General features: G+C 45.5%; 1 protein-coding gene across 1 annotated transcript in view; it reads right to left on the bottom strand.

The window, feature by feature from the left end:
• The window catches only part of KDM6B (lysine demethylase 6B), a gene marked incomplete in the record, with an annotated part of 211095 nt that extends 185465 nt beyond the window's left edge, over window positions 1-25630 (bottom strand). The window contains 2 exon segments of the mRNA XM_073622983.1: window positions 23295-23406; window positions 24788-25630.
• Window positions 25631-27215: the final 1585 nt, after the last annotated feature.

Raw genomic sequence — 27215 nt, 5'->3', positions numbered from 1 at the left:
TATATATCAATAAACTGCGTTGGATTTCCTGCGAATTGGAGTGCGGTCAGCCTCTGTGTACGTTGGTATAGGATCTGCCGGCTGTGCAGCGGATCTGATTGCATGGTTTTGGGGCAATTTAAGGTGGACTCACCTGGGGTAGTGCGTGTTTACTATAATAATAATTTTGCTGCCTTATTGAAACGCACTATAACGCATCTTAATAATATGTGTGCAATAACGCACTGCAGTGGAACGCCTAGGCCTCGGTGGTGTCTGAAGAGCGATCTGCGTTCGGATCCTTCTTCAAAGAACATTTGACAGGCGGTGAGGAGGCATTGTATCGTCTCCTCACCGCCTGTTTTGACCACCCTAAATGCCAGACTACCGCGTCGCAACCATGTGCATTGAGCATGGTCGCAGGGAGGTGGCAGCATGGCCCCATTCACTTGCTGGCAGTGCCCATCATTCCTGCCGCGTCCGCTAAAGACAGCACCACAGCCAAGGCATGTTTACACCCTCTGGACACTTCCTTTCCAGCTAAGGCGGGAGCATTTGAGGAGCAGTAAAAATATGGCTCAACCATGGGGTTTTACCCCCTCCACCACCCCACCCAGGAGATAGTGGGGAAAAAAGCCACTAGGGGGCTCTGCATTCAGTAAGCACTGCTTCCAATGACGCAGCTCCCCGCTGACAAATCCCCCTGACCTCATCTACATTATATTACCAAAAGTATTGGGACGCCTGCCTTTACACGCACATAACCTTTAATGACATCCCAGTCTTAGTCCGTAGGGTTCAATATTGAGTTGGCCCACCCTTTACAGCTATAACAGCTTCAACTCTTCTGGGAAGGCCGTCCACAAGGTTTAGGAGTGTGTCTATGGGAATGTTTGATGATTCTTCCAGAAGAGCATTTGTGAGGTCAGGCACTGATGTTGGACGAGAAGGCCTGGCTCGCAGTCTCCGCTCTAATTCATCCCAAATGTGTTCTATTGAGGTTGGGGTCAGGACTCTGTGCAGGCCAGTCAAGTTCCTCCACCCCAAACTCGCTCATCCATGTCTTTATGGACCTTGCTTTGTGCACTGGTCCAAATCATTTGGTGGAGGGGGGATTATGATGTGGGGTTGTTTATCAGGGGTTGGACTTGGCCCCTTAGTTCCAGTGAAGGGAACTCTTAAAGGCGTCAGCATACCAAGACATTTTGGACAATTTTATGCTCCCAACTTTGTGGGAACAGTTTGGGGATGGCCCCTTCCTGGTCCAACATGACTGAGCACCAGTGCACAAAGCAAGGTCCATAAGGACATGGATGAGCTAATTTGGGGTGGAGGAACTTGACTGGCCTGCACAGAGTCCTGATCTCAACCTGATAGAACACCTTTGGGATGAATTAGAGCGGAGACTGCGAGCCAGGCCTTCTTGTCCAACATCAGTGCCTGACCGCAGAAATGCGCTTCTGGAAGAATGGTCAAACATTCCCATAGACACACTCCTAAACCTTGTGGACGGACTTCCCAGAAGAGTTGAGGGTCAACTCAATATTGAACCCTACGGACTAATGCTGGCCATACACTATACGAAAAATCGCCGAACCCATTTTCGATAAACGAACATTCGGCCGTGAGAGCAAACGATAGTGCCATCATATAATGACCGATAAATCGTTGAGCGGACATAATGATTACATTTTTTTTGTTCGTTTTTTTACATATACCTAGTGCAGACAGTTCAGACGGGAAGCACATTAACCTTTCAATTTATTGTTCGTTCGGCAGAAAATTTCCAAACTTGTCCTTTTTTTTTTTTACTTGTTTTTTTCGGCTCAAAACGTCCCAGCGATCATCGATTTTGTGCCCATTAACTGGCCGAAATGACCGAATTTCGGCTGATTTTTCGTATAGTGTATGGCCAGCATTATGCCCCGTACACACGGTCGGATTTTCACAGACGGAAAATGTGTGATAGGACCTTGTTGTCGGAAATTCCGACCGTGTGTGGGCTCCATCACACATTTTCCATCGGATTTTCCGACACACAAAGTTTGAGAGCAGGATATAAAATTTTCCGACAACAAATTCCGATCGTGTGTACACAAATCTGACCGACAAAGTGCCACGCATGCTCAGAATAAATAAAGAGATGAAAGCTATTGGCCACTGCCCCGTTTATAGTCCCAACATACGTGTTTTATGTCACCGCGTTCAGAACGATCGGATTTTCCGACAACTTTGTGTGACCGTGTGTATGCAAGACAAGTTTGAGCCAACATCCGTCAGAAAAAAATCCTAGGATTTTGTTGTCGGAATGTCCGATCAATGTCCGACCGTGTGTACAGGGCATTAGACTGGGATGCCATTAAAGTTCATGTGCGTATAAAGGCAGGCGTCCCAATACTTTTGGTAATATAGCGTATCTATTCCTTTGTCTGGATTCGTTTTTCCGTCTTGCAGTAACGCACCTAACCTGCGCTGTTGCGATATTTTGTCCTTTATTGTGAATGGCACCCATTGCGTCTGCATTGTAACGCATCGCAATGCACAGTAACATGTTGCAGTAAAAAAAAAAAAAAAAAAAAAAGAAAAAGGGGGCCATGTTTGATATTTAAACACGTTAGGGTGCATTGCCAGTCCATTCACTTTGAACATAACGCACATTAGCACACAATATAACGCGCGTTGGCACGCGGCAAAACGGGCCCTTCATCGTTCAGTCTGTAGGACCCTGTGGGCTGGTGGTTTGTGTGTTTTGTTTTTATGTTACATTATTGTTATATATGTTATATTGTTATTTTTATAGTCTCTTTTGCTCCGACTGCTTAGCCACAGATGGCGCTATAACAACGAACAGCGATATAAATGATCAATCACAAATGTCTTTGTTGTGTTTGGACAGTTTTTTTTTTTTTTGGGGGGGGGCTTATCTTCCACGGGGGTTTGTTTTTCAGCTCAGGAATTGTATCTGAGCCTTCTGCCGCATTCGCCAGGTGGGGAGAGCGCTCTCAGACTGCGCCGACTAGACGCCCTTTGTCTTCACAAAAGAATTGATGAAAATCCTCCATGAAACCTGCTGGAGGGGGGGGGGGGGACGGGGGGGCGACTGGAAATTAACGAACTGCTGCCCTCGTGTGGCTGAGAGCTGGCGTAACGCGCATCGATGGAAACGTAGAGCTAAACGGAAAATGGATTACAGTAAAACCTTGGATTGCGAGAATAATTTGTTCCGGAAAACATGCTGGTAATCCAAAAACACTCGTATATCAAAGCCAATTTCTCCATAATAAATAATGAAAACATGGATGATTCGTTCCACAACCATTTATTCATAAGTCCTTCAGTTTATAGCCCATATAAAAAGATTATAGCAATGTGTTCAGGTTGTGTAACCATAAAATGTCCATCCACAAATGGAAGCCTCCACAGGGGGATTAGAAGCAAAATCCAGCAGGAGCTGCAGCAGGGGTGGGCAACCCCGGGCACTGGTGCCGCAAGCGTCACGCGAAGCCTCTTTTGCCGGCACTCGACTCCCTCCCCATCAGCAGAGCAGCGCAGGGAAGTGTCAGTGAGACACTAATGTATTCCAATCTCAGAGTTCCCCACACCGCACCTGCACTGAGAGGGAGGCACTGCGCCCCCACACACTATAAAAGATGGGAAACATTGTTTGGTTCTCTAACTTTGCTGTAGCTGCGATCGTCAGCTTTTGTGATGGGGAAGAGATTGGGTGCAGTTCTACTAGGGGGGGCGGTCTCTGTTTCCAGGAGGAGGAGGACTGTCATTGGCCACTGCTAAAGTCAATCACAGTCCTGCTAGCCCCGCCCACCATCTGGAGGAAGACGACTCGCTTGGTTGCCACCACTAATCTCAGAAAGAAGAGATTTCACTGTGATTGAGAAAACCCCAATCAGGTGACAGTTTGTGGAATTACTGTTGAGCTTCTGGGAACTTTGTTGAAATTATTCCTGAACCTATGCGTCACTTACTACTGAACCCCGGCACTCTGTGTCCCTTTAAGGCACAGCCAGTATTCAGTGCAATGAAAATCGCACCCAACTTTTGCTGCGCTGCACTTTTTCAAAGGTACGGGGGCCCAATTTATGATCCTGCACACAGGCCCACTGCTTTCAGAAAATGCCCCTGACCTGAGTTCATCATTGTGCATCCATTCCAGATGCTTGTAGTTGACATCACATACATCATATACATCCCATACATCCCATACATCACATACATCACATACATCCTATACATCACATACATCATATACATCACATACATCACATACATCACATACATCACATACATCACATACATCCCATACATCACATACATCACATACATCCCATACATCCCATACATCCCATACATCCCATACATCACATACATCACATACATCCTATACATTACATACATCACATACATCCCATACATCACATGCATCCTGTACATCCTATACATCCTATACATCACATACATCCCATACATCACATACATCCCATACATCACATACATCCCATACATCACATACATCCCATACATCCCATACATCCCATACATCCCATACATCCCATACATCACATACATCCCATACATCCCATACATCATATACATCACATACAAGCACGTGGGCTGGATGTGAGAGGTGGATCAGCAGGATGAGTGTACCAGGACAGGTAGATGTGTCTCATCTCTGCTTCCTTTCACCACTCTGCATATCACACATATCATAGATGAGAAGAGGGTACAGCAGTGGAGCAGATGTGCAGGGAGGTACAGTGGTGGAAGAGATGAAAAGGGGGTTCAGCGTAGGGACAGATGAGAAGGGGGTTTAGCGTAGGGACAGATGAGAAAGGGGTTCAGCGTAGGGACAGATGAGAAGGGGGTTCAGCGTAGGGACAGATGAGAAGGGGGTTCAGCGTAGAAACAGATGAGAAGGGGGTTCAGCGTAGGGACAGATGAGAAGGGGGTTCAGTGGTGGGACAGAAAAGCAGGGGGGGTAGAGAAGTGGGGCAGATGTGAAAGGAGGTGTATTGGTGGGACAGATGAGCAGGGGGAACAGTGGTGGGGCAGGAGAGCAGGGGGGTGCAGAGGTGAGACAGATGAGAAAGCGTATGGTGAAAAGGGGGTTGTGGCGCTCCCTATTGTGCGTATAAGTGGCCAGTAGTGGTGTGTACCTTAAATGGTGTAGTATACCAGACAATAATAAATAAATACTATGTGTACAGGCTGCTATACAACACGAGTGAATATAGTGCTCTAATATGTTGATATGTAATAGTAATATACCAATCACTGGATCAACAGTAGCCCATCAAGATCAGAAATAACCACACAAAAAGGGCCATACATGAGCATAATTATCTGCTATGAATAAAGTGAGCTCTAAGCAAGCCCCACTCAAATACCGTGATTCCACTAACGTGATTCATGAAAAAAAGGTTTTCTTAAAGTAAATCCCAAATAATAGTCCATATACTTTCACACAAAGTGTTAGTTCACATGTGGTGGTTTGGGTGTTTGCAAAAAACAAACTTTTTAGTGGATAAAGAAAACAATTTTATATATAAAAGATATATGTATATATATGAAAAAAAAAAAAGGAGAAAAAAGTGTTCATAAATAAATGTGCACCTGGTAGTCCATGTAATATGCTGGATCTTCACTCGGAATAAGTAACACAAAAATGGTGACTTTTAGGTGTTTTCAAAGGATCCTCTCGTGACTTTGTGCTCCCCCCTCCAGGGTCTGCAAAACACTCCAAGGGGAGTGCAAGTTTTTTTCAGAATGAGGCTTGGATATCAGGAGCTATAATTCTCCAGAATGAGGCCTTTGAGCAGGCAATGAGCCCCCCATGGAGTGTTTTTCAGTTGCAGTGACTGCAGGAAAGGAACTTGGCGACCTTTGGAGGAACCTACTACAGATCATATCACAAAGCACCTGGAGAAAGGAAGGATACCCCAGGCACCCGATCAGCTAGGATGGTGGAAGCGACCTCAGTGGTTACAATCAAAAGCGTACTACCCCTGTGGGGGGTGAGTGGATCTGGTGAGTGGGGACCCTGGAGGAGAAGCACAAAGTCTCGAGAGGATCCTTTGAAAACACCTAAAAGTCACCATTTTTGTGTTACTTATTCCAAGTGAAGATTCAGCATATTACATGGACTACCAGCTGCACATTTATTTATGAACACTTTTTTCTCCTTTTTTTTTCATATATATACATGTATCTTTTATATATAAAATTGTTTTCTTTATCCACTAAAAAGTTTGTTTTTTGCAAACACCCAAACCACCACATGTGAATTAACACTTTGTGTGAAAGTATATGGACTATTATTTGGGATTTACTTTAAGAAAACCTTTTTTTCATGAATCATGTTAGTGGAATCACGGTATTTGAGTGGGGCTTGCTTAGAGCTCACTTTATTCATAGCAGATAATTATGCTCATGTATGGCCCTTTTTGTGTGGTTATTTCTGATTTTGATGGGCTACTGCTGATCCAGTGATTGGTATATTACTATCAAGCACTGCTTACATATTAGAGCACTATATTCATTCATGTTGTATAACAGCCTGTACACATAGTAATTATTTATTATTGTCTGGTATACTACACCATTTAAGGTACGCACCACTACTGGCCACTTATACGCACACTAGGGAGCGCCACAACCCCCTTTTCATCATACTCATATATTTATAGACCCCTTTTGGGGAGCTATATCAGGGGAGGCTGCATACCTAGTAAGGATCCTAAGCTCAGTCACTTACTAGTTAACTTTAGATGAGAAAGCGGGTTACAGTGGTGTGGCAGAAGAGTAGACGGGTTCAGTGTTAGGACTGATGAGAAGGTGATTTAGTAGTGAGAGAGAAGAGCATGGGGGTACAGTGGTGGAGCAGATGTGCAGGGAGGTACTGTGGTGGGGCAGATGAGAAAAGGGGTACATTGAGGGGGCAGATGAGCAGGGGGGGTTACAGTGGTGGGACAGAAGAGCAAGTGCGTACAGTGGTGGGACAGAAGAACAAGGGCGTACAGTGGTGGGACAGAAGAACAAGGGCGTACAGTGGTGGGACAGAAGAACAAGGGCGTACAGTGGTGGGACAGAAGAGCAAGGGCGTACAGTGGTGGGACAGAAGAGCAAGGGCGTACAGTGGTGGGACAGAAGAGCAAGGGCGTACAGTGGTGGGACAGAAGAACAAGGGCGTACAGTGGTGGGACAGAAGAGCAAGGGCGTACAGTGGTGGGACAGAAGAGCAAGGGCGTACAGTGGTGGGACAGAAGAACAAGGGCGTACAGTGGTGGGACAGAAGAACAAGGGCGTACAGTGGTGGAACAGAAGAGCAAGGGCGTACAGTGGTGGGACAGAAGAGCAAGGGCGTACAGTGGTGGGACAGAAGAGCAAGGGCGTACAGTGGTGGGACAGAAGAGCAAGGGCGTACAGTGGTGGGGCAGATATGCAGAAGGTACAGTGGTTGGAGAGATGACAAGGGGGTTCAGCGGTGGGACAGAAAAGCAGGGGGTTACAGTGGTGGGGCAGATGTACAGGGTAGCACAGTTGTGGGGCAGATGTGCAGGGGGTTACAGTGGTGGGGCAGATTTGCAGGGGGGACAGTGATCTGAGGTGTGGAGTTGCACAAATTGGGGCTGATCTGAGGCGTGAGAGTGCAGGATGTTAATTTCTCACTACTAAAGTAGTTTACAGCATTTACTTTATAAAAACTCCTTTTCGTGATTGAGAGTGTGAAGTTGACATTTTTTTGTTATAAAATCGGCACACTCAATTTCTTTGAAAATATTTTTCAGCACACTGTAGCTCAGGGGTTGTCTACCCCTGAGCTACAGAGTATAAAAGAGAAGAGAGGTGCCTTCAAGGGCCCTTTCACACTGGGGCGGTTTGCAGGCGCTATTGCGCTAATAATAGCGCCTGCAAACCGACCCGAAAGTGCCGCTGCTTTGCCTCCAGCCCTGGGGGCTTTCACACTGGAGCGGCGCGTTAGCAGGATGGGAAAAAAAGTCCTGCTAGCAGCATCTTCGGAGCGGTGAAGGAGCGGAGTGTATACTGCTCCTGCCAATTGAAATCAATTGGACAGCGCGGCTATACCGCCGGCAAAGCGCCTCTGCAGAGGCGCTTTGTGGTGGTTTTGAACCCTTTCTCGGACGCTAGCGGGGGATAAAAACGCCCCGCTAGCAGCTGAATACCCCAGTGTGAAAGGGCCCTAATGCCGGGTACACACGAGTGGAATGTCCGACACAAAAAGTCAGACGGAAGCTTTTCATCATCTATTCCAATCGCGTGTGTATGCCTCATCTGACTTTTTTTTTTTTTCGAAAAATACTCTTCTACATATTTTTGGTAAAAAAAATCACAATAATAATACAAAATAGGGGGTAGTTTATGGCATTTTTACTATTACTTTTTTTTACTAGTTATGGCGCCGATCTGCAATTTTTATCTTGACTGCAACATTATGGCAGACACATCAGACATTTTTGACACTATTTTGGGACCATTGTCATTTATACAGCGTTTAATGCTATAAAAATGCATTGAATACTGTGTGAATGACACTGGAAGTGAAGGGGTTAACCACTAGGGGGCGAGGAAGGGGTTAAGTGTGTCCTAGAGAGTGATTCTAACTGTTAGGGGGCGGGGCTTACTGTGACATGTCACTGATCGCTGCTCCCGATGAGAGGGAGCAGACGATCAGTGTTGTGTCACTAAGCAGAACAGGGAGATGCCTTGCTTACAAAGGCATCCCCCCGTTCTGCCGTCCTGAGACCCGATCGCGGGACACCGGCGGACATCGAGTCTGAGGGTCCCGCGGGCAGGGTCACGGTGACCGCAGCGGGCACGCATGCACCCCGCCGGCGGCACACGCGCGCCCACTATGGGGCAAGTACAAAGCAACATACATGTACATATACATACATGTACATATACGTTGCTTTGCCTGCCCGTGCCATTCTGCCAACGTAAATGTACGCAAGGCAGTTGGCAAGCTGTTAAATGTAACCATATTGCTAAACGTAGAGGCGCCTCTGTTCTGTTTTACACTCAGTTGTGACATGACGCTACTTGTATATCAAGACAAAATGCCTTTCTGAACCTTTTTACACCAGAGGAACCCTTCCAATATTATTCAGCTCTTGAGGAACCCCTGCTTAAACCGATTTACTGGGGGTCAGTGGGAAAAGTGGCCCTTACATTGGTGGTCAGTGGGAAGAATGCTCTTTACATTGGTCACCAGTGGGGACAAATGCCCCTTATGCTGATGGCCAGTGGGAATAATGCCACTTACAATGGTGGTCATTGAGAAGAATGTTCCTTACGCTGGCGGTCAGTGGGAAGAATGTTCTCTACATTGGTGGTCAGCGGAAAGAATGCTCCTTACATTGGTGGTCAGAGGGAAGAATGCTCTCTACATTGGTGGTCAGTGGGAAGAATGCTCTCTACATTGGTGGTCAGTGGGAAGAATGTTCCTTACTTTAGTGGCCAGTGGAAAGAATGCTCCTTACATTGGAGGTCAGTGGGAAGAATGTTCTCTACATTGGGGGTCAGTGGAAAGAACGCTCCTTACATTGGTGGTCAGTGGGAAGAATGCTCCTTAAATTGGTCACCAGTGGGGACAAATGTCCCTCACACTGGTGGCCAGTGGGAATAATGCTTTTGATTTTACAATGGTGGTCATTGAGAAGAATGTTCCTTACGCTGGTGGTCAGTGGGAAGAATGTTCTGTACATTGGGGGTCAGTGGAAAGAATGCTCCTTACATTGGTGGTCAGTGAGAAGAATGCTCCTTACATTGGTCACCAGTGGGGACAAATGCCCCTTATGCTGGTGGCCAGTGGGAATAATGCATCTTACAATGTTGGTCATTGAGAAGATTGTTCCTTACGCTGGTGGTCAGTGGGAAGAATGTTGCTTACATTGGTAGTTAGTGGGAAAAATGCTCCTTACATTGGTGGTCAGTGGGAAGAAGGCTCCTTACATTGGTGGTCAGTGGGAAGAAGGCTCCTTACATTGGTGGTCAGTGGGAAGAAGGCTCCTTACGTTGGTGGTCAGTGGGAAGAAGGCTCCTTACGTTGGTGGTCAGTGGGAAGAAGGCTCCTTACGTTGGTGGTCAGTGGGAAGACTGTTCCTTACATTGGTGATCAGAGGGAAGAATGTCCCTTACATTGGTGGCCAGTGGGAATAATGTCCCATTTATATTGGTGGTCAAAATACCACCCTTACTATCAGCTAAAAAGATCCTTGGAATCATGCAGCTGGCTCTGCCATGTGGAAATTTGCAGCTGCCATCAAATGGAAGGTCAATCAGCCACAAAGCAAGGAACCCCTAGCATCCTCTGGAGGAACCCTTGATGAGAATGGCTGGTGTATCATGAAAACTTCAACTTGCCATCTTTAAAAATAAAATCCTGTTTTCAATTTTTTGTTACATCTCAGTGCTGCTGATCTCCTACAGTCTCTATGCAGCCGCTTCCTGCCTACATGCACTTCAGCGGTGGCTGCATGGCATTTCTAAGGCCAGTTTTCCTGATGGTGATATCAGTGGACTGTGCTTTTGTAATCTATGTTGAAAGGGCTGCTTGCAATCTCCATGTGAAGCCCATGTGGCATCACAGGAGTACAGCCAGGAGACACAGTTAGAGCGTTGTCACCCCTGATATCAATGGAATTTGAAAATGACTTATTTTGGGGAGCGATATGTGCTCTCCGGGTAATGAGGCCCCAACTGTTCTGTCTCGTCTGTCCAGTTAGTTCATAATTATGGATGGTCCACCCATAACTCATAGTGCGCAGTAGCTGGAGAGTTGGACTTACGAGGATCTCCAAGGTGCTGGAGGCAGGAGATTGATTGTCTGGCACCCATGCTTCGCAGGCTCCATTGACCAATGCTGTAAACACTCTCCCAGTAAGGGGGCATGCAATGTTAAAGATGGGGTAGAACAGCACAGTGTCCAACCATCATGGATGTGTGTAATGATCCCTTTGGCCCAGTGCATCTCTTCACTCAGACCTTGCATAGAAAGTCCAAGCAATCTCAATTCAAGCCCAATGAGGTTTATACCATCTAAAGCTTTCTCTGGCATGCCGATGATGAAGTTCCTGTACTTGAGTAGCCAGCTCTGCGTGTGCAATTTTTAATTTATTACATAATATGGAGAATGCAACAAAAATGTCTGCATATAATTTCACAAGGCCATTACCTAGCTTTGTAATGCCGCCTTATCACCCACTGCCACCACACCTTGCCAAAAGCTGGTATGAAAGCCTCATAATGCCACCATACTGTAAACTTTCAACACTATTTTTAGATTGCCACCACCCAGCTTCACAGTTCCATATAGTCTACAGGGGCTGACACAGCTATGTAATGTCACCACATACACTATATTGTCAAAAGTATTGCCTTTGCACACACATGAACATTAATGGTATCCCAGTTTTAATCCGTAGGGTTTAATATTAAGTTGGACCACCCGTTGCAGTCATAACAGCTTCACCTCTTCTGGGAAGGCCGTCCACAAGGTTTAGGAGTGTGCCTATGAGAATGTTTGACTATTCTTCCAGAAGTGCATTTGTGAAGTCAGGCACTGATGTTGGACGAGAAGGCCTGGCTCGCAGTCTCCACTCTAATTCATCCCAAATTTGTTCTATCGGGTTGAGGTCAGGACTCTGTGCAGGCCAGTCAAGTTCCTCCACCCCAAACTTGCTCATCCATGTTATTATGGACCTTTCTTTGTGCCCTGGTCCAAATCATTTGGTGGAGGGGGGATTATGGTGTGGGGTTGTTTTTCAGGGGTTGGCCCTGGCCCCTTAGTTCCAGTAAAGGGAACGCTTAAGCCGTCAGCATACCAAGACATTTTGGACAATTTCATGCTCCCAACTTTGTGGAAACTGTTTGGGGATGGCCCCTTCCTGTTCCAACATGATTACGCACCAGTGCACAAAGCAAGGTCCATAAAGACATGGATGAGCGACCTCAACCCAATAGAACACCTTTGGGATGAATTAGAGTGGAGACTGTGAGCCAGTCTCGTCCAACATCAGTGCCTGACCTCACAAATGCGCTTCTGGAAGAATGGTGAAATATTCCCAAAGACAAACTCCTAAACTTTGTGGACAGCCTACCCAGAAGAGTTGAAGCTGCTATAGCTGCAAAAGGTGGGCCAACTCATTATTGAACTCTATGGACTAAGACTGGGATACCATTAAAGTTCATGTGCGTGGAAAGGCAGGCGTCCCAATACTTTTGGCAATACAGTGTACATACATATATACTCATAATTCTACCATCCAGCTTCATACTACCACTATATATGCTCATATTCCCACCATAAGGTCTCAAAATGCAATCAACCTGCTTCATATTGTCACCATATAGTCTTATAATTCCACCATATGGTCTCATAATATGACCACCCAACTTCATAATGCCACCATATAGTCTTACAGTGCCACAATTTTGTCCAATAATATAATCACCCAAATAATGCCACTGTGAAGTCTCATAATGTTGTCACCTCACTTCATTATACCAACATATGGTCTCAAATTGCCACCAACCAGCTTCATAATACCACCATATTGTCTCATCGTGCCATTATTATGGTTCATAATACCACCATAATGTTTAATAATATCAGCATCCAGTCTTATATTATCACCAAGTAGTCTCATAGTAAGATCATATAGATTCATAATGCCACCATACAGTTTCATATTACCAATTAATATTCTCACTGTGCCACCATATAGTCTTGTAATGCCACAATCCCACTTCATTATGCGACTGTATGGGTTTATAATGCCACCATCTGTCAATATGACCACCCAACTTTATAAAACCACCATATAGTTTTTTAATGTCACAATTTTGTCTGATATGCAACCACCCAACTTCACAATGATGGTCTCATAATGTCACCACCTCATTTCATAAAACCGCCATATGGTCTCAGATTGCCACCACCCAGCTACATAATGCCACCATAATACCTTCATAAATGCGATAGGCTTAAAGTGGAACTGAACTTAAAGTAGAATTATAGGCCAAACTTATATATATAACTTATAACCCCTGTCAGACTTTTTCTTTGCCAGCTGTGTCCCATTGTGGAGATTTCCCTTCACTTTATGTCCCGTAGCGAAACAGGAAGTGAAAGGAAATCCCTGCAAATTAAGGGAATTCCTTGGGGGGCCCCCCAGGTCACCACAACTAGTGTCCCCATTGGAAGATTTCCCCTCTATTACTTTTCTGGGGACAGCCCAAAAATGTGGGATTTTCTTTCGCTTTCACTGATAATGGTAAACAGGACACAATAAAGAGAGTGAATCACCTTAACGGGGGCACAGACAACAATAAAACCTGACAGGTCCTCTAATCCCTCCCCACTCCATCCAAAACTAAAATAAAAAAAGTTTTGCCTTTAGTTACACTTTAAAAAGTGGAGATTTGCAGCGTTATAGGGAACATCTAGAAGTAATAATTGTGCCTAAGCAGTACCCTAAAAGATTTACCATTTGCCTTCCTTTCCATTTGCATTCCTTCTAGAATGTAGCAGTGCACGTCCTGGCATGTGGGTACACCTAGGCACTTCTGTAACTACAGCCTCATAGCTGTATACAGTATCTGCATTGTGAGATCTCAGGAACTGCTGCCTCTGACTGGTCTCACTAGATTTAGAGTGAGATTTGGTGATATCACTCCTACGCTGCTTAACGTTGTCCTGGCTGGAGAGGAAGCTGTACCAGAGGACCTACAGTGCAAGAATCTCCCTGCTTCCACTTCATTCATTCTGGGGATCTGTCCTTCTTCCACTTCTCCTGCTTCTTCTTGAGTTTTGCCCCACCAGTCATCAGCTCTGACGTTTAGGGGCCATTCACACTAGGAGCTACATGTGAATGGCACAGGATTGCGCTGCGTGTTTCTGTGCTATTCACATGCAGTTCTATGCAGTGCAATTTCAGCCTATTCACTTTGAATGGGCTGAAATCGCACCACACCAAAAGTAGCGCATCTACTGCTTTTTGGAAACACGCTGCAACCGGATCGCATGGTACATTTGCACTATGCCATCTGGTGCGGGCAAATGAGCGAAGTCTGGGACTTGTGTTTGGGGTGTCCTTAACTTTGAACTGACACCTGCTGCAGATGTGCAATGTGAATGTGGTACGGGAAACCGTCACGGAACAGGGCTGTATTAAGGACAGGCTTTTGAATTCCCAGAATTCGTCCCTGTACACATACACCCTAAATGTTCTTATCATTAGGGGCACATTCTAGCCCCATCCAACCTCGGCAGCTGTCGGCTTCCTATAGAATTTGACAGGATGCCAGCAGAACTTGAAGGGCTGGATGGGCCACCTGTGCCTTCTGCCCACAGCTGAACACTGAAGCCCCATGCACTTGGCTTAATGCCCAGTGTGTATGGGACTACAGTAACAAACAGTCAGAAATCCTGTCTGTTAACTTTTTTGTTTTCTGTGTCCAATGGCACGTCAAGATGTGAAAGTAAGTCTCTCCTTTTACACGGCTGTCACCATTGGAAACGTTCCCCTCTTTTTCTGTACCAATGTGTAAGGAAGGTCTGGTTTGTTCCAGTGTCCTGCACATATTACAGCATATGCATAGAGTGAACACTGGACAGGCATGCACGCTCAGCACTTGTGTTGGTGCCCAACTGCCTAAATAAATGGAGAGCTTGCCAAGTGGTCTTCAGCTAATTCCCGTTATTTGTGACCTGACCCGCTGTCTTGCCTTCCAGTGTACAACCTGGCTTGCTTTGTGGCCTCCTCTTGGACCTCTGCTCACTGGTCGTCACCTCATCCCGCCTACTTACTTGACTTTGCTTACTGCCTTCCACCTTATACTTCCTGGCTGCCTGGCCATTACCAACCTCGGCTCCAAACCTTATACTCCTGAGCTGGTACCTTGCTACTTGAATGTTACTGACCTTGGCTTGTGTCCTCTCCACATTCCTATCTAGAAAACTACAACAAAGAGAGGGCACACCGACCTAGCGCATTGCCATAATACAATTTCATCAAATATATATACGAGAAGTATTATACTCACAAACGCATGACATACACAAGCGTAACAGAAAATGCAAATGAGACTGCCTCCAGGTACACAGTCAACTGATGGCATGAGAAAACCTCACAACGTTCAAAGCGGCATACACGTTTCAAGGGTCAAGCCCTTTTCCTCAGAATCATCAGGAGCCTCTGAGGAAGAGGGCTTGACCCTCAAGACGTTTTTAATGCTATGAGGTTTTCCCAGTGGCGGGACAAGGTCATCTAGAGCCTCGGGCAAACATGCCAAACAAACCCCCCCCCCCCCCTTCAAGATGTATGAGAATCGTGTCAGCAAAAATCCCCCCACAAAAACACTGAGCACTCATCTGCATGCTTACCTTCTAAGCATAAATTTCCCCTCCTCCCAATACAAATCTGCCCCCCCCCTGCTGAAATCCCTCCTCTCGGCACAAATCTTTGCCCCCAAATCCCCCCAGCTCAAATGCCCCCCCCCACCCCCAAAAAATTCACATCTCCTAGCACAAATCCTCTACCCCTAAAATGTTCCCACCTAGTACACATCGTCTCCACCTAGAGGTGCGCGATTCTGGCCAAAATGAGAATCACAATTTTTTTGCTTAGGATAAAAGGATCTCGATTCTCTCACGATTCTCGCGACGTAAAATCTTTCACATTATACAAAAAAAAATGGGCTAACTTTACTGGTTAGATTTTTTTTTTTTAATTCATTAAAGTCATTTTTTTTCCAAAAAAATTGCATTTGAAAGACCACTGCGCAAATACAGCGTGACATAAAATATTGCAACAACCACCATTTTATTCTCTAGGGTGTATACTAAAAAAATATATATGTTTGGGGGTTCTAAGTAATTTTCTAGCAAAAAAAAAAAAAAATGATTTTAACTTGAAACCAACAAATGTCAGAAAAAGGTTTAGTGTTTAAGTGGTTAAACTTTTTTCACTTACACAGGAAGTCTATTCCATTGACAAATTGTTACAATGTTTATACTTAAAGTGGTGTTCCACCCTAAAAAAAAAAAAAAAAAAAAATGCATGACTGTGCCTAAAAAATAAATAAAAAAAAAACATTTGGAAATTTTTTTTTTTTTTAACTTACCTCTAAATGCCTGTTGCTAGGGGGTCCCTCGTAGTCTGCCTCTTTCAGTGCCTGGGCTGGTGACATCACTTCCCCTCGGCACAGGAAGGACTCGGCTCTGTTCCCTCCCACTTGTCAATCATCTGGGACCCATTACAGGTCCCAGGTGACCGAGCGGCCAATCACGGCGCGCGGCGCCGCTCGCGCATGCGCAGTGGGTGCCAGACTGTGAAGCCACAGCCCGGCGCCCACAGTTGCAATGCCGGCACCGCCGAACAGAGGGGGAGACGAGCGGGGCTTCGATCCCCCGCATCGCTGGTCCCTGGGACAGGTAAGTGTCCAATTAAAAGTCAGCAGCTGCAGTATTTGTAGCTGCTGACTTTTAATTTTTTTTTTTTTTAATGGGCCCTCCTCTTTAAGTTCAACTGATAAGGAATGTTTTGTTTCTTGGCAGACGGTCTGTTTTTTCTCTTCCTTTCTTTTGAGGGCTGTGGCTTCAGAAGAGCAAAGAGAATTCTTTGCATTGAAAGAATTGTGAAACACTTTAGTCAAGATCGCAATAACGATTCTTGACGATTAATCACGATAACGATTCTTGACGATTAATTGTGCAGCTCTATCTCCACCTACTTCAAATTCCCCCATCTCCCAGCACAAATGCCCCCTCCCAACACAAATCCCCCTAAATCACCACTCTTAGCACCCCCCCAAAAATTTCCCCTCCTAGAACAATACTACCCCCTGCCGCCCCCCAAAATTCCCCATTCCAACACAAACCCCCCCCCCAATCTCCTTGTGCCCCCCCCACCTCACCATGATACCACAGTCCCCAGGGCAGCCGCCCATCCTGCCCACCCCTTGTCCCGGCCCTGGGTCTTCATATGCCATCAGTTGAGCACTGTGGACCTGGAAGTGGTCTCATTTGCATTTCTTGATACGCTTGTACATTTCATGTGCTTGTGAGTTTAATACTTGTATTTTTATTTAATAAAATTGTATTTTGGTAATGGGCTAGGTTGGTGCGCCCTATCTTTGTTGTTGTTTTCTAGTATTAGGAAAGATGCCCACAGTCCTGAGGGGGGGAGCATAATGCGTTGCTTTTTATTTGTAAGCCAGTCGAGTGGAGAGTTCATCAAGTCCCTAAGCACCACACTGAAGCACAGGAGGTTATTCCTTGGCCACGTTCCTATCACCTGCTCTGGTTCCACGGCGTTCCTGGGTCTGGTCCCTGCTCAGTGGTCTACAGTTGCGTGGTCCATATTACCTGAGAACCTTGACAGATTCGGTACTGCCTGTAACACTACCACTTGTGTCCTTGCAAGTCAACACTTCCAGGGGTGTTGGACAGGAGGTCTTCTCCTTGTCTACTCAGTCAGCACCAGGTACATGAAGCATCACTTTCTGTTCTAGACCAGTGTTGCCAACCGTCAGTATTTTTACTGGCAGCCAGTAAAAAACAGGCACTTTTCTCCTGCCAGTAAGAGGAAAGGGTTGCCAGTAAAAGATATGGCCGTGGCGCTTGGCTCGGAACTGGGCAAGTGCAGCTCAGGTCCGGAGCCGGCCACGACCATCCAAGTACCTGCTACATTGCGTTCTGGTGGTACCAGTGGGGGGCGGGTCTGGCGGAGACTGTGCTTGAGGATGTCATGTGATGTCATGGTGCAAGGGAGCCAAGCAGAGTGGCCAGAGCCTCGTGTGCGGGTCTGTGGGATGGGGAGCAAGACAAGTCGGGAGTGGGACTGTCAATGCTGTTTGGACTGGAGGGGACTGAAAGGACCACCTGGCATGGATAGAGACTGTCACTGTGACACTGTGTCGTGTCAGTGATCTGTGCTGCTGCACACTGCTGTCAGTGTCACTGTGAGTGTCTTTCATGTGCGTGTGTCACCAATTCTAATTTTTTGCCCTCCTGAGTCCTGTCCCTGAGCTACTTACTTACTATATCGAAAATGAAATAGGAAATATATTTTTTGCCTTAATATCGACCTTAAATCACATTTCTAATTGCATATTGTACTTGTTTGCAGCCTAAATACTGAGATTTGCACTTACAACTGTAATTTTGTAACTTTTGGAAATGCAAGTAAAAACGTGGCTGTGCCAGTAAATTTTGGGTGTTGTGTCAGTAAATTTCAATCTGGTAGGTTGGCAACACTGTCCTAGACACAATGGGCATCAGGACAAATAGAGAGGGCCTATGTCCTCAGTGGGAATTCAGACACCAATAAAAACAGGGGTTCTAACCCTTAACACTCCATCCCATTTCCATTTTTTTAATGAATATGGATACACTTTAAAGCTGAGATTCCAGGGGAACCCTATAGGCATAGGTAAAAATATGTGAACTGCCCTATCTAACAAAGGATAATTTGAAACTCTGCTCAGTTTTGTGGTCTAGGTACCCTGGCCAGATACTAAAGTCAGGTCCTGCACACCCTTAAATCTCTCTGCAGACTACACTAAAAGTAAGCAATACAGCCTAGTCTAGGGCCTGTCCCAACCTGACACTGGATAATGAAGGAGCAGCAGGACACAGAGATCACCCCTCCGCTGTTCCAGAGTGCAGTGCAGCCAGCCTAATTGGTTTACGTTGCCTACCCTGCCTTTTGCCATCTGTACAGGGGCTTACAGCAGGCTCAAGACAGATTCAGTTTATTTACCAACTGTAGCACCCTTCTAGAGAGGTGCTAGTGTAGGTAAATTTAGTTATTAGCTCTACTGTAATCAGTTGAGCTGCTTGTGATTATTTTGGTCTGTTCTGTGTCTCACTGGTTACAGGATTGACTGTTAACCCCTGTCTTCTGGAGGGTTCTAGAAAAGTAGTGGGTTGGCAGAATCAAATCAGCAGCTGAATATTTATGCAGTTCCAGCCATTCCCTTGGGGCGGGTGCCCAGATGGTGGCTGGGAGTGAGCATAAATAGTGTGGCGCCTGGAGCTGCCTTGTCCTGTCCAGGAGGAGAAGGAGATCCCAGCCTTCTGGGCAGTCCAGCTGTGCTTTTCTGCTTCTCAAGTTCTTCTTCTCGAGGTCTCAGCTATGCTAGCTCGGGGGGGCTATTCTGCTGAACTTTTCCATAGCTGACTGAGGGACTTCTGTCCTTTTTGGGGTCTAGTCTGGGGAAGTCACAGGAGAGGTGTCTGGAAGATATTGGAAGGAGGCATCCAAAAATTCAAGGACCCTAGAAGTGGCCAAGGAAGACAGATGATTGGAATGGTGATTGGCTCTATTTTTTTTTTACTACAGGTTGGAGTTCTCTTTCCTGATTCCAAAGCCTCTGGTCCATAGGTCCTAGCGGGCTCTAGCTTTCTCCTAAAACAATGGTGGACAAAATTTTGTGGGTCCAATAGCCCAACTCCAATCAAAACATTTTTTGCCTTCCTTTGGATTAACTGTGGGTATAGGGCAGGGGTCTTCAAACTACGGCCCTCCAGTTGTTCAGGAACTACAATTCCCATCATGCCCAGTCATGTCTGTGAATGTTAGAGTTTTACAACGCCTCATGGGATGTGTAGTTCCGCAACAGCTGGAGGGCCGTAGTTTGAGGATCCCTGGTATATGGTTCTCCATATGGAGATTTTTTTTATTGATTTATTTATTTTATTATTATTTTTTTTTCTCAGTTGAACTAGATGGACTGGTCTCTTTTTGCAATCGAACTAGGTAACCTATGTGTCAATAAAAACCTGGCAGGGCTTCTAACCCCTCTACACTCCATCCAAAATGTAAAAAAAGGTTCGGAATATTCTTATAATTTGCCTTGCCTGGTTCCCCTCTACCCCCTCTTATTTTAGACCCATTGATGTTGTCACTGGATCTCTGCGCTTCTCTATGTAATTCAGGCAGATCATGGCTGGCAGGAGGAATTTCCATCTTGCAAGCATCATGGCATCCTGCCTGCATCAGTCCTGATGCAAGCACCATCAGTTGAAAGAAATGAAACCCAGTGAATGAAAGGAGTGGAACAGGGACAGTCAGGCTGGAGAGGAAAGAGCTAGATGGACATCCTTCAGCCAGGAAATGAGGTAGCCTCTAACTGTTTTAGTGCAGCATCTAATGCACAATGTGAGAGGCTCAGAGTGTGCGGTGAAAACAGGGTAATGCATTTCAGTACAGGAGCCTCTACAACTGTGCTAGACTGGAGGGAAGGCTGGAGGCAGCACTGTTTATGATTCCGATTGCCAGTTTAAAGTAGAACTATAGGCAAAACGTTTTTTTTTTCTTTTTCCATTTTGGACAGAATAGGGGAGGATTATAACCCCTGTCAGGTTTTTTTTTTTTTTTGCATTGTGTGTCCCATTGCAGAGATTTCTCTTCACTTCCTGTACCTTAGCCAAACAGGAAGTGAGAGGAAATCCCTACAAATTAAGGGAATCTCTTGGGGACACCTAGGTCATCAGAACTAGTGTCTCCTATTGGAAGATTTTCCCTCTATTACTTCTCTGGGGACAACCCAAACATTTGGGATTTTCTTTAATTTCACTTTAGATGGTAATTGTAAACAGGACAACTAGAGAGGGTTCACAGACAGCGATAAAAACTGACAGGTGTTCTAATCCCTCTCCACTCTATCCAAAACTAAAAAAAAAAAAAGTTTTGCCTTTAGTTATACTTCAAGCAGATTTGATGGTGTCACCAAACCTCCCAACTTTTTGAGAAAAGAACAAGGGACACCTATAAGCGAAAGTATGTAGGCATAGGACACACCCCCTACCACGCCCCCTTAAAGGAGAAATGTACCAAAAAAATGATTAGTTAAACCCACAAGTTCTTTTTTCCCCCAACTATTATTACTTTATATTGGCTTCTGGAATTTACAAATGCAGCAATTTAGAAATTGGATGAAAGGTTTAGCACTGGGAAACACTTTTTGAAAGATAAAAAGTGCATTTTATATACAACTATATGGATCAGACCAAAATGAGGGACAGATGAGGAGGAAAGAGGGACAGAGGGACATTGTTCCAAATCAGGGACAGTTCCTCAAAACCAGGGACAGTTGGGAGCTATGGTGTCACTACTGTGCTGCTACTGTTCTCCTTGCTGGAGGCTCTGATATGGGGAAGGATAGCCCTGCCTCTACCAAGATGGCGGCCTCCACACAGAGACACAGGGCATGGTAAATCAGTAAAGGGGGAAAGGTCAGCTGCAGAGAGACTACAGGCCATACTGATGATTACTCCCTTGCCCTCTGCTTTTTCTGGGGTACAGCTTCCAGTGTTCAGTTCATCTTTAAGCCACGAACAGACTTCTGTCTACTCCCCTGTAATGGCTATGCATTTGCTGCTGATTTTGGGGCGGACTGGGGATACCACGCTTTGGCAATAAGAGCATGCACGTGTGTGCACTGATTGTTCTGCAAATGATCATTAGACCATCAGATCTTACAATCGCCCTCTTATACACTATATTACCAAAAGTATTGGGACGCCTGCCTTTACACACACATAACCTTTAATGGCATCCCAGTCTTAGTCCGTAGGGTTCAATATTGAGTTGGCCCACCCTTTGCAGCTTTAAAAGCTTCAACTCTTCTGGGAAGGCTGTCCACAAGGTTTAGGAGTGTGTCTATGGGAATGTTTGACCATTCTTCCAGAAGTGCATTTGTGAGGTCAGGCACTGATTTGGACAAGAAGGCCTGGCTCGCAGTCTTTTACTCTTATTCATTCCAAAGGTGTTCTATCGGGTTGAGGTTAGGACTGTGCAGGCCAGTCAAGTTCCTCCACCCCAAGCTCTCTCATCCGTGTCTTTATGGACTTTGTTTTGTGCACTGATGCACAGTCATGTTGGAACAGGAAGGGACCATCCCCAAACGGTTCCCACAAAGTTGGGAGCATGAAATTGTTCATAATGTTTTGGTATGCTGCCGCCTTAAGAGTTCCCTTCACTGGAACTAAGGGGCCAAGCCCAACCCCTGCAAAACAACCCCACACCATAATCCCCCCCTCCACCAAATGATTTGGACCAGTACACAAAGCTTGGGGTGGAGGAACTTGACTGGCCTGCACAGAGTCCTGATCTCAACCCGATAAAACACATTTGGGATGAATTAGAGCTGAGACTGCGAGCCAGGCCTTCTCATCCACATCAGTGTCTGGCCTCACAAATGCACTTCTGGAAGAATGGTCAAACATTCCCATAGACACACTCCTAAACCTTGGGGACAGCCTTCCCAGAAGAGTTGAAGCTGTTATAGCTGTAAAGGTTGGGCCAACTCAATATTGAACCCTACGGACTAAGACTGGGATGTCGTTACAGTTCATGTGCGTGTAAAGGCAGGTGTCCCAATACTTTTGGTAATATAGTGTATCTGTGGTTACCTTAGCGCTCTTCCTCTCTAATCTATATCAGTTCACAGGTACGGTAGCCCTCGCCTCCCCTTTAAAAAGCCATCCGTGGGGGGAGGTGACATGTCACCTCCTTACAGCCTGATTTAACCCCAAAATGCCACAGTCACGTGCCCTACATACAGTCGCGGCTCAGTATGGCTCAGCTCCATAGAAATGCTTGGCTTGGGTAATACCTGCCCAATGTGATGCTTTGCCATAAATCAAAGCATCGTGACTGCGGCATGAGCACAGCCCTGTGCGGCTGCTGGTCAGCATCCAGGTGGGTTGTCCAAAAGGCGGTAAAACCACGGCTTAACTACTAGATTTTACTGCCCCCCCTGGCTGCTTGTCTAAATGAGCCCTTATAGAAAAAAATAATAGAGGTCTATTTATGCCATATGAGACTCAAACTGTGACAATACCACCATATAACTGGATCGTGGTGTAATTAAAACCATAATCATGGACAGTATACAAGACGCGTAACAAATTCCAACATTTTTTTTACAACATACAGTATACACAATATGAACGCTTTTTACAATCATTTGACAGTTCAAAAGGCAGGGCTGTAGTTACAGTAGTAATCCTTATTTTTTCAGAATAAGCGCCAAATCATAACTATACACACCACTTTTTCCTGCCACTCTGTAGTTTTACATTTATTTCCACTGGAAAAAAAATACTTTGTAATAATATGTAAATTAATTTAGGCTCCTCCACTGAACATGGCCACTCTAGGCAGCTGCCTAGGGAGTGTATCCTGTAACTTCAGCCCCACCTACATTATACAAGGGTATCCTGTACATGGCCTGTTTTGCAATGCAATATGGTTAGCAGGCTGTACCTTGACGCCCTTGACCCTGATCCCCATCCCCCGGGCGTACACACCTGTGTCTGCCCCTCCTCGATGTCCCGTGTGGCATCTTCAGATGGGTGTTATGGTACACAGATATGTACTTTGGTTTGCATGGAGAGGTAAGAGGGGATGACAGCATAGAAAAAAAAGATGGTGAGCAAACAGAAAAATGAAGGATTGGCAGAAAGGAAGAGAAGAGGAAGGTTTAGCTCTAGGTACACGAGGAGGAATATTTTGGGAAAGGAAATGAGGTTTGACAAGGATAGAGGAGAAATATTTAGAGAACAGAGAGGGGTTAGGTTGACTTGGCAGAAGGGAAGGGAGGCAGCTGGTTTGAAAGAATGGGAGCAGAAGGTAGGGTTGGAATGAGAGAGTAAAAAAAGTTTGGTGGAATGAAAAAATGTTTGGTGGATAGGTGAGGTGGGGTCGGTGGAAGAGAGTAGAAAAGGTTGATGGAAAGAAGAGGTGGGACTGATGGAAGAAAGTAGAAAAATTTAGCAGAAAAGAGAGCTGGGATAGGTGGGATTAATGGAAGAGTGTAGAAAAGTTTGGTGGAAGAGAGATGGGATTTGTGGAAGAGAGTAGAAAAGTTTGGTGGAAGGGAGAGGTGGGATTGGTGGTAGAGTGCAGAAAGGTTTAGGTGGAAGGGAGAGATGGGATTGGTGGAAGAGAGTAGAAAAGTTTGGTGGAAGGGAGAGGTGGGATTGGTGGTAGAGTGCAGAAAGGTTTAGGTGGAAGGGAGAGATGGGATTGGTGGAAGAGAGTAGAAAAGTTTGGTGGAAGGGAGAGGTGGGATTGGTGGAAGAGAGTAGAAAAGTTTGGTGGAAGGGAGAGGTGGGATTGGTGGTAGAGTGCAGAAAGGTTTGGTGGAAGGGAGAGATGGGATTGGTGGAAGAGAGTAGAAAAGTTTGGTGGAAGGGAGAGGTGGGATTGGTGGAAGAGAGTAGTAAAGTTTGGTGGAAGGGAGAGGTGGGATTGGTGGTAGAGTGCAGAAAGGTTTGGTGAAAGGGAGAGATGGGATTGGTGGAATAGAGTAGAAAGGTTTGGTGGAAGGGAGAGATGGGATTGGTGGAAGAGAGTAGAAAAGTTTGGTGGAAAGTAGAGATGGGATTGGTGGAAGAGTGCAGAAAGGTTTGGTGGAAGGGAGAGATGGGACTGGTGGAATAGAGTAGAAAGGTTTGGTGGAAGGGAGAGATGGGATTGGTGGAAGAGAGTAGAAAAGTTTGGTGGAAAGGAGAGATGAATTGGTGGAAGAGAGTGGAAAGGTTTGGTGGAAGGGAGAGGTAGGATTAGTGGAAGAGAGTAGAAAAGTTTGGTGGAAGGGAGAGATGGCATTGGTGGAAGAGAGTGGAAAAGGTTGGTGGAAAAGAGAAGGCTTGTTTAGAAGAAGGGGAAGTGGAAAAGGGTTTGGGGAAAGCAGTGCTGAGACCAGGTCCTTTGGCGCCCAAGGCCCACCCGTCTTCCCGTGAGCTGTAATCTACCTCAGCAGCTTAAGTTGCAGGTCGTGCCTGTTTTGCGCCCCATCCTGCTGAAGCGCTCAAGGTGGCCGTCTCCTTTGCCTACCCGTTGATCTGGCAGTGTGTGGAAGGGGGAAGGCTGGCTTGGCAGAAGGGAAGAAGGTGGAAATTTGGGTGAAAGTGGAAGGAAGGTTTGATGGAAGAGAAGGGCAATCAGGGTTTGGTGAAAAGGGGAAGACTGGTTTGGTAAAAGGGAAGAAGGCTGCTTTGGTAGAAGGACAGGGAAAGTTCCTTTTAGTGGAAGGGAAGGAAGATGTAAGAAAGGACATTTTAGGTAGGTGGAAAAGGACTGAAGCATGGAGGGGGTGTGGTAGGTGCAGCATGAAAAATGGAATGAGGAGGAATGAGATGGTTGTAGAAGATCCTTGTAAAGGGTAGATGTCCTATGCCAGAGGAAGGGGGGGACAGAAAGGGATGACAGGGATAGCAGATTCTAGAAGCAGAAAGGATTAAGACGGTAGGCAGTTTCGGAAATGCTGGGTTTCCTGGTTAGCAGAATGAGGAATGCAGAGTGGCGGGAAGAGCAATGACACAAGAGAAGTTTGGAGGCACAGAAAAGGATGGAGGAGCAGATGGGATGGTGACAGGACAGGTTAGGATGAGTCAGGGGTGCAGAGTGGGCAGCAGAGAATCAGAAGAGGGTTCAGGATGGTGCATGCAGGGAGAGGCCAGGACAGAAGAGAGAAGGGTGGGAAGAGCAGGAAAATAAAGTAGGAGTAGGGGGCTTGTGGTGAGCAGGATTCCTCTGGAAATTTCGCTGCTTTATTTGAAGTGCGTAGTATGCCTGACGTCATTCCCCACCTCTAGTCCTCCTCCTCCACCATGCCCTCCTCCAACACTCCTCCTACCTAACACTTCCTTTCTCTCTCTGCTGCCCATGACTCCCTCCTCCCTTGTCATTCTCTTCTCACTCCATCTTCCCAACCATGTGAATTGTGTCTCTGCTCCCCTCTGTTGCTGCCTGTCTCTCCTGCTCTGCTGTGAACTGGTCTAATTCTTCTTATATACAGTTTACTGCCAGCCTATCTACACATCTCTGTACCCTGCAATGCTCGCCTTGTCACTTCCTGTGATTGCTCGCTTTTTCTGCTCTTACAATAGTTCCAGTAAAGCTGGCCATACACCAGTAGATTGTATTCCAACATTCGTATAGAAATCCAGAAGCGTTCGACAAATTTCAAATGAAAATTCAGAAAAATTTAGCTTGATTTACACACTGGTGTTTCGAATGCTGCATTCGATTTTGCGATGCACATTACAGAAAGTATGATTTTTCCTGAACAAAAACCGCATTCGCAGTTAAGCCGCGTACACACGATCGGATTTTCCGACGGGAACTGTGTGATGACAGGCTGTTGGCGGAAAATCCGACCGTGGGTACGCTCCATCCGACAATTGTTGGAATTTCCGCCCACAAATGTTGGCTAGCAGGTTTTCAAATTTTCCGAGGACAAATGTCTGTTGTCGGATTTTCCGAGCGTGTGTACACAAGTCCGTCGGACAAAAGTCCAAAGTACAAACACGCATGCTCGGAAGCAAGGACGAGCAAGAAGCGGTCGGTCTTGTAAACTAGCGTTCGCAATGGAGAATTCGTGACGCAGCAAATTATGAAATCTCGAAATGCAGCGCACAATTCTCTTCTTCTTTAATGGGATAATAATGAAGCTGCTTTGCTGGGGATACTGATGGAGTTATTGCAAACAAATTTTCAAAGGCTTTTTTTTTTCTAGTGATATCAAGAATAATATTATTATGCTTTTTTTTTTTTTTTTTTTTTTTTTTTTTATTTGTGAAAGTTACCACAACACCATTATCCCGTAGTTTTTAAGATCAAATATACAACTATGTTTTTTTTTAAATGTAACTACCTACTCCCAAACTGTCATTTGAAGTATAACACATAGCCAAGTATTATTCTACACAATTTTATTATTGTGCATTAAAATAAAAAAAAAACAAATAAAATTAGACAAGCTATCTGCCAATAGAACTTAACCAAAAAGTGCATTCTATGCATCCATAAATATAGAAAATATACCAAATCAAATCATTATTCAACTCAAAAAAATAATCTCAAAGCAATAACTCCAAGGCCAATAATAAAAAACACGTTCTCTCCTCCAATTCTGCAACATGACTGGATGACGAACGGCCGTTCAGAAACTAACTGAAAAGCGCAAACTGAAAAGTGCGAATCAACACTCACCAAACTTCTACTAACACAAAATTAGCAGAAGGAGCCCAAAGGGTGGCGCTAAAGAGCTGAAAAACAACCTAGTACGTCACTACATTCGTATTTGTTGGCCGACAATTCCTTGCCATTTGTATGCAAGACAAAGTTTAGGCCAACGCCCTTCGGACAAAAGTCCGCGGTTTTGTTGGCCAACAATCC

Source organism: Aquarana catesbeiana, linkage group LG03 (genome assembly GCF_042186555.1).
Source record: "Aquarana catesbeiana isolate 2022-GZ linkage group LG03, ASM4218655v1, whole genome shotgun sequence".
Taxonomy (NCBI): Eukaryota; Metazoa; Chordata; class Amphibia; order Anura; family Ranidae; genus Aquarana; species Aquarana catesbeiana.
This window is presented reverse-complemented; position numbering and strand designations above follow the sequence as displayed.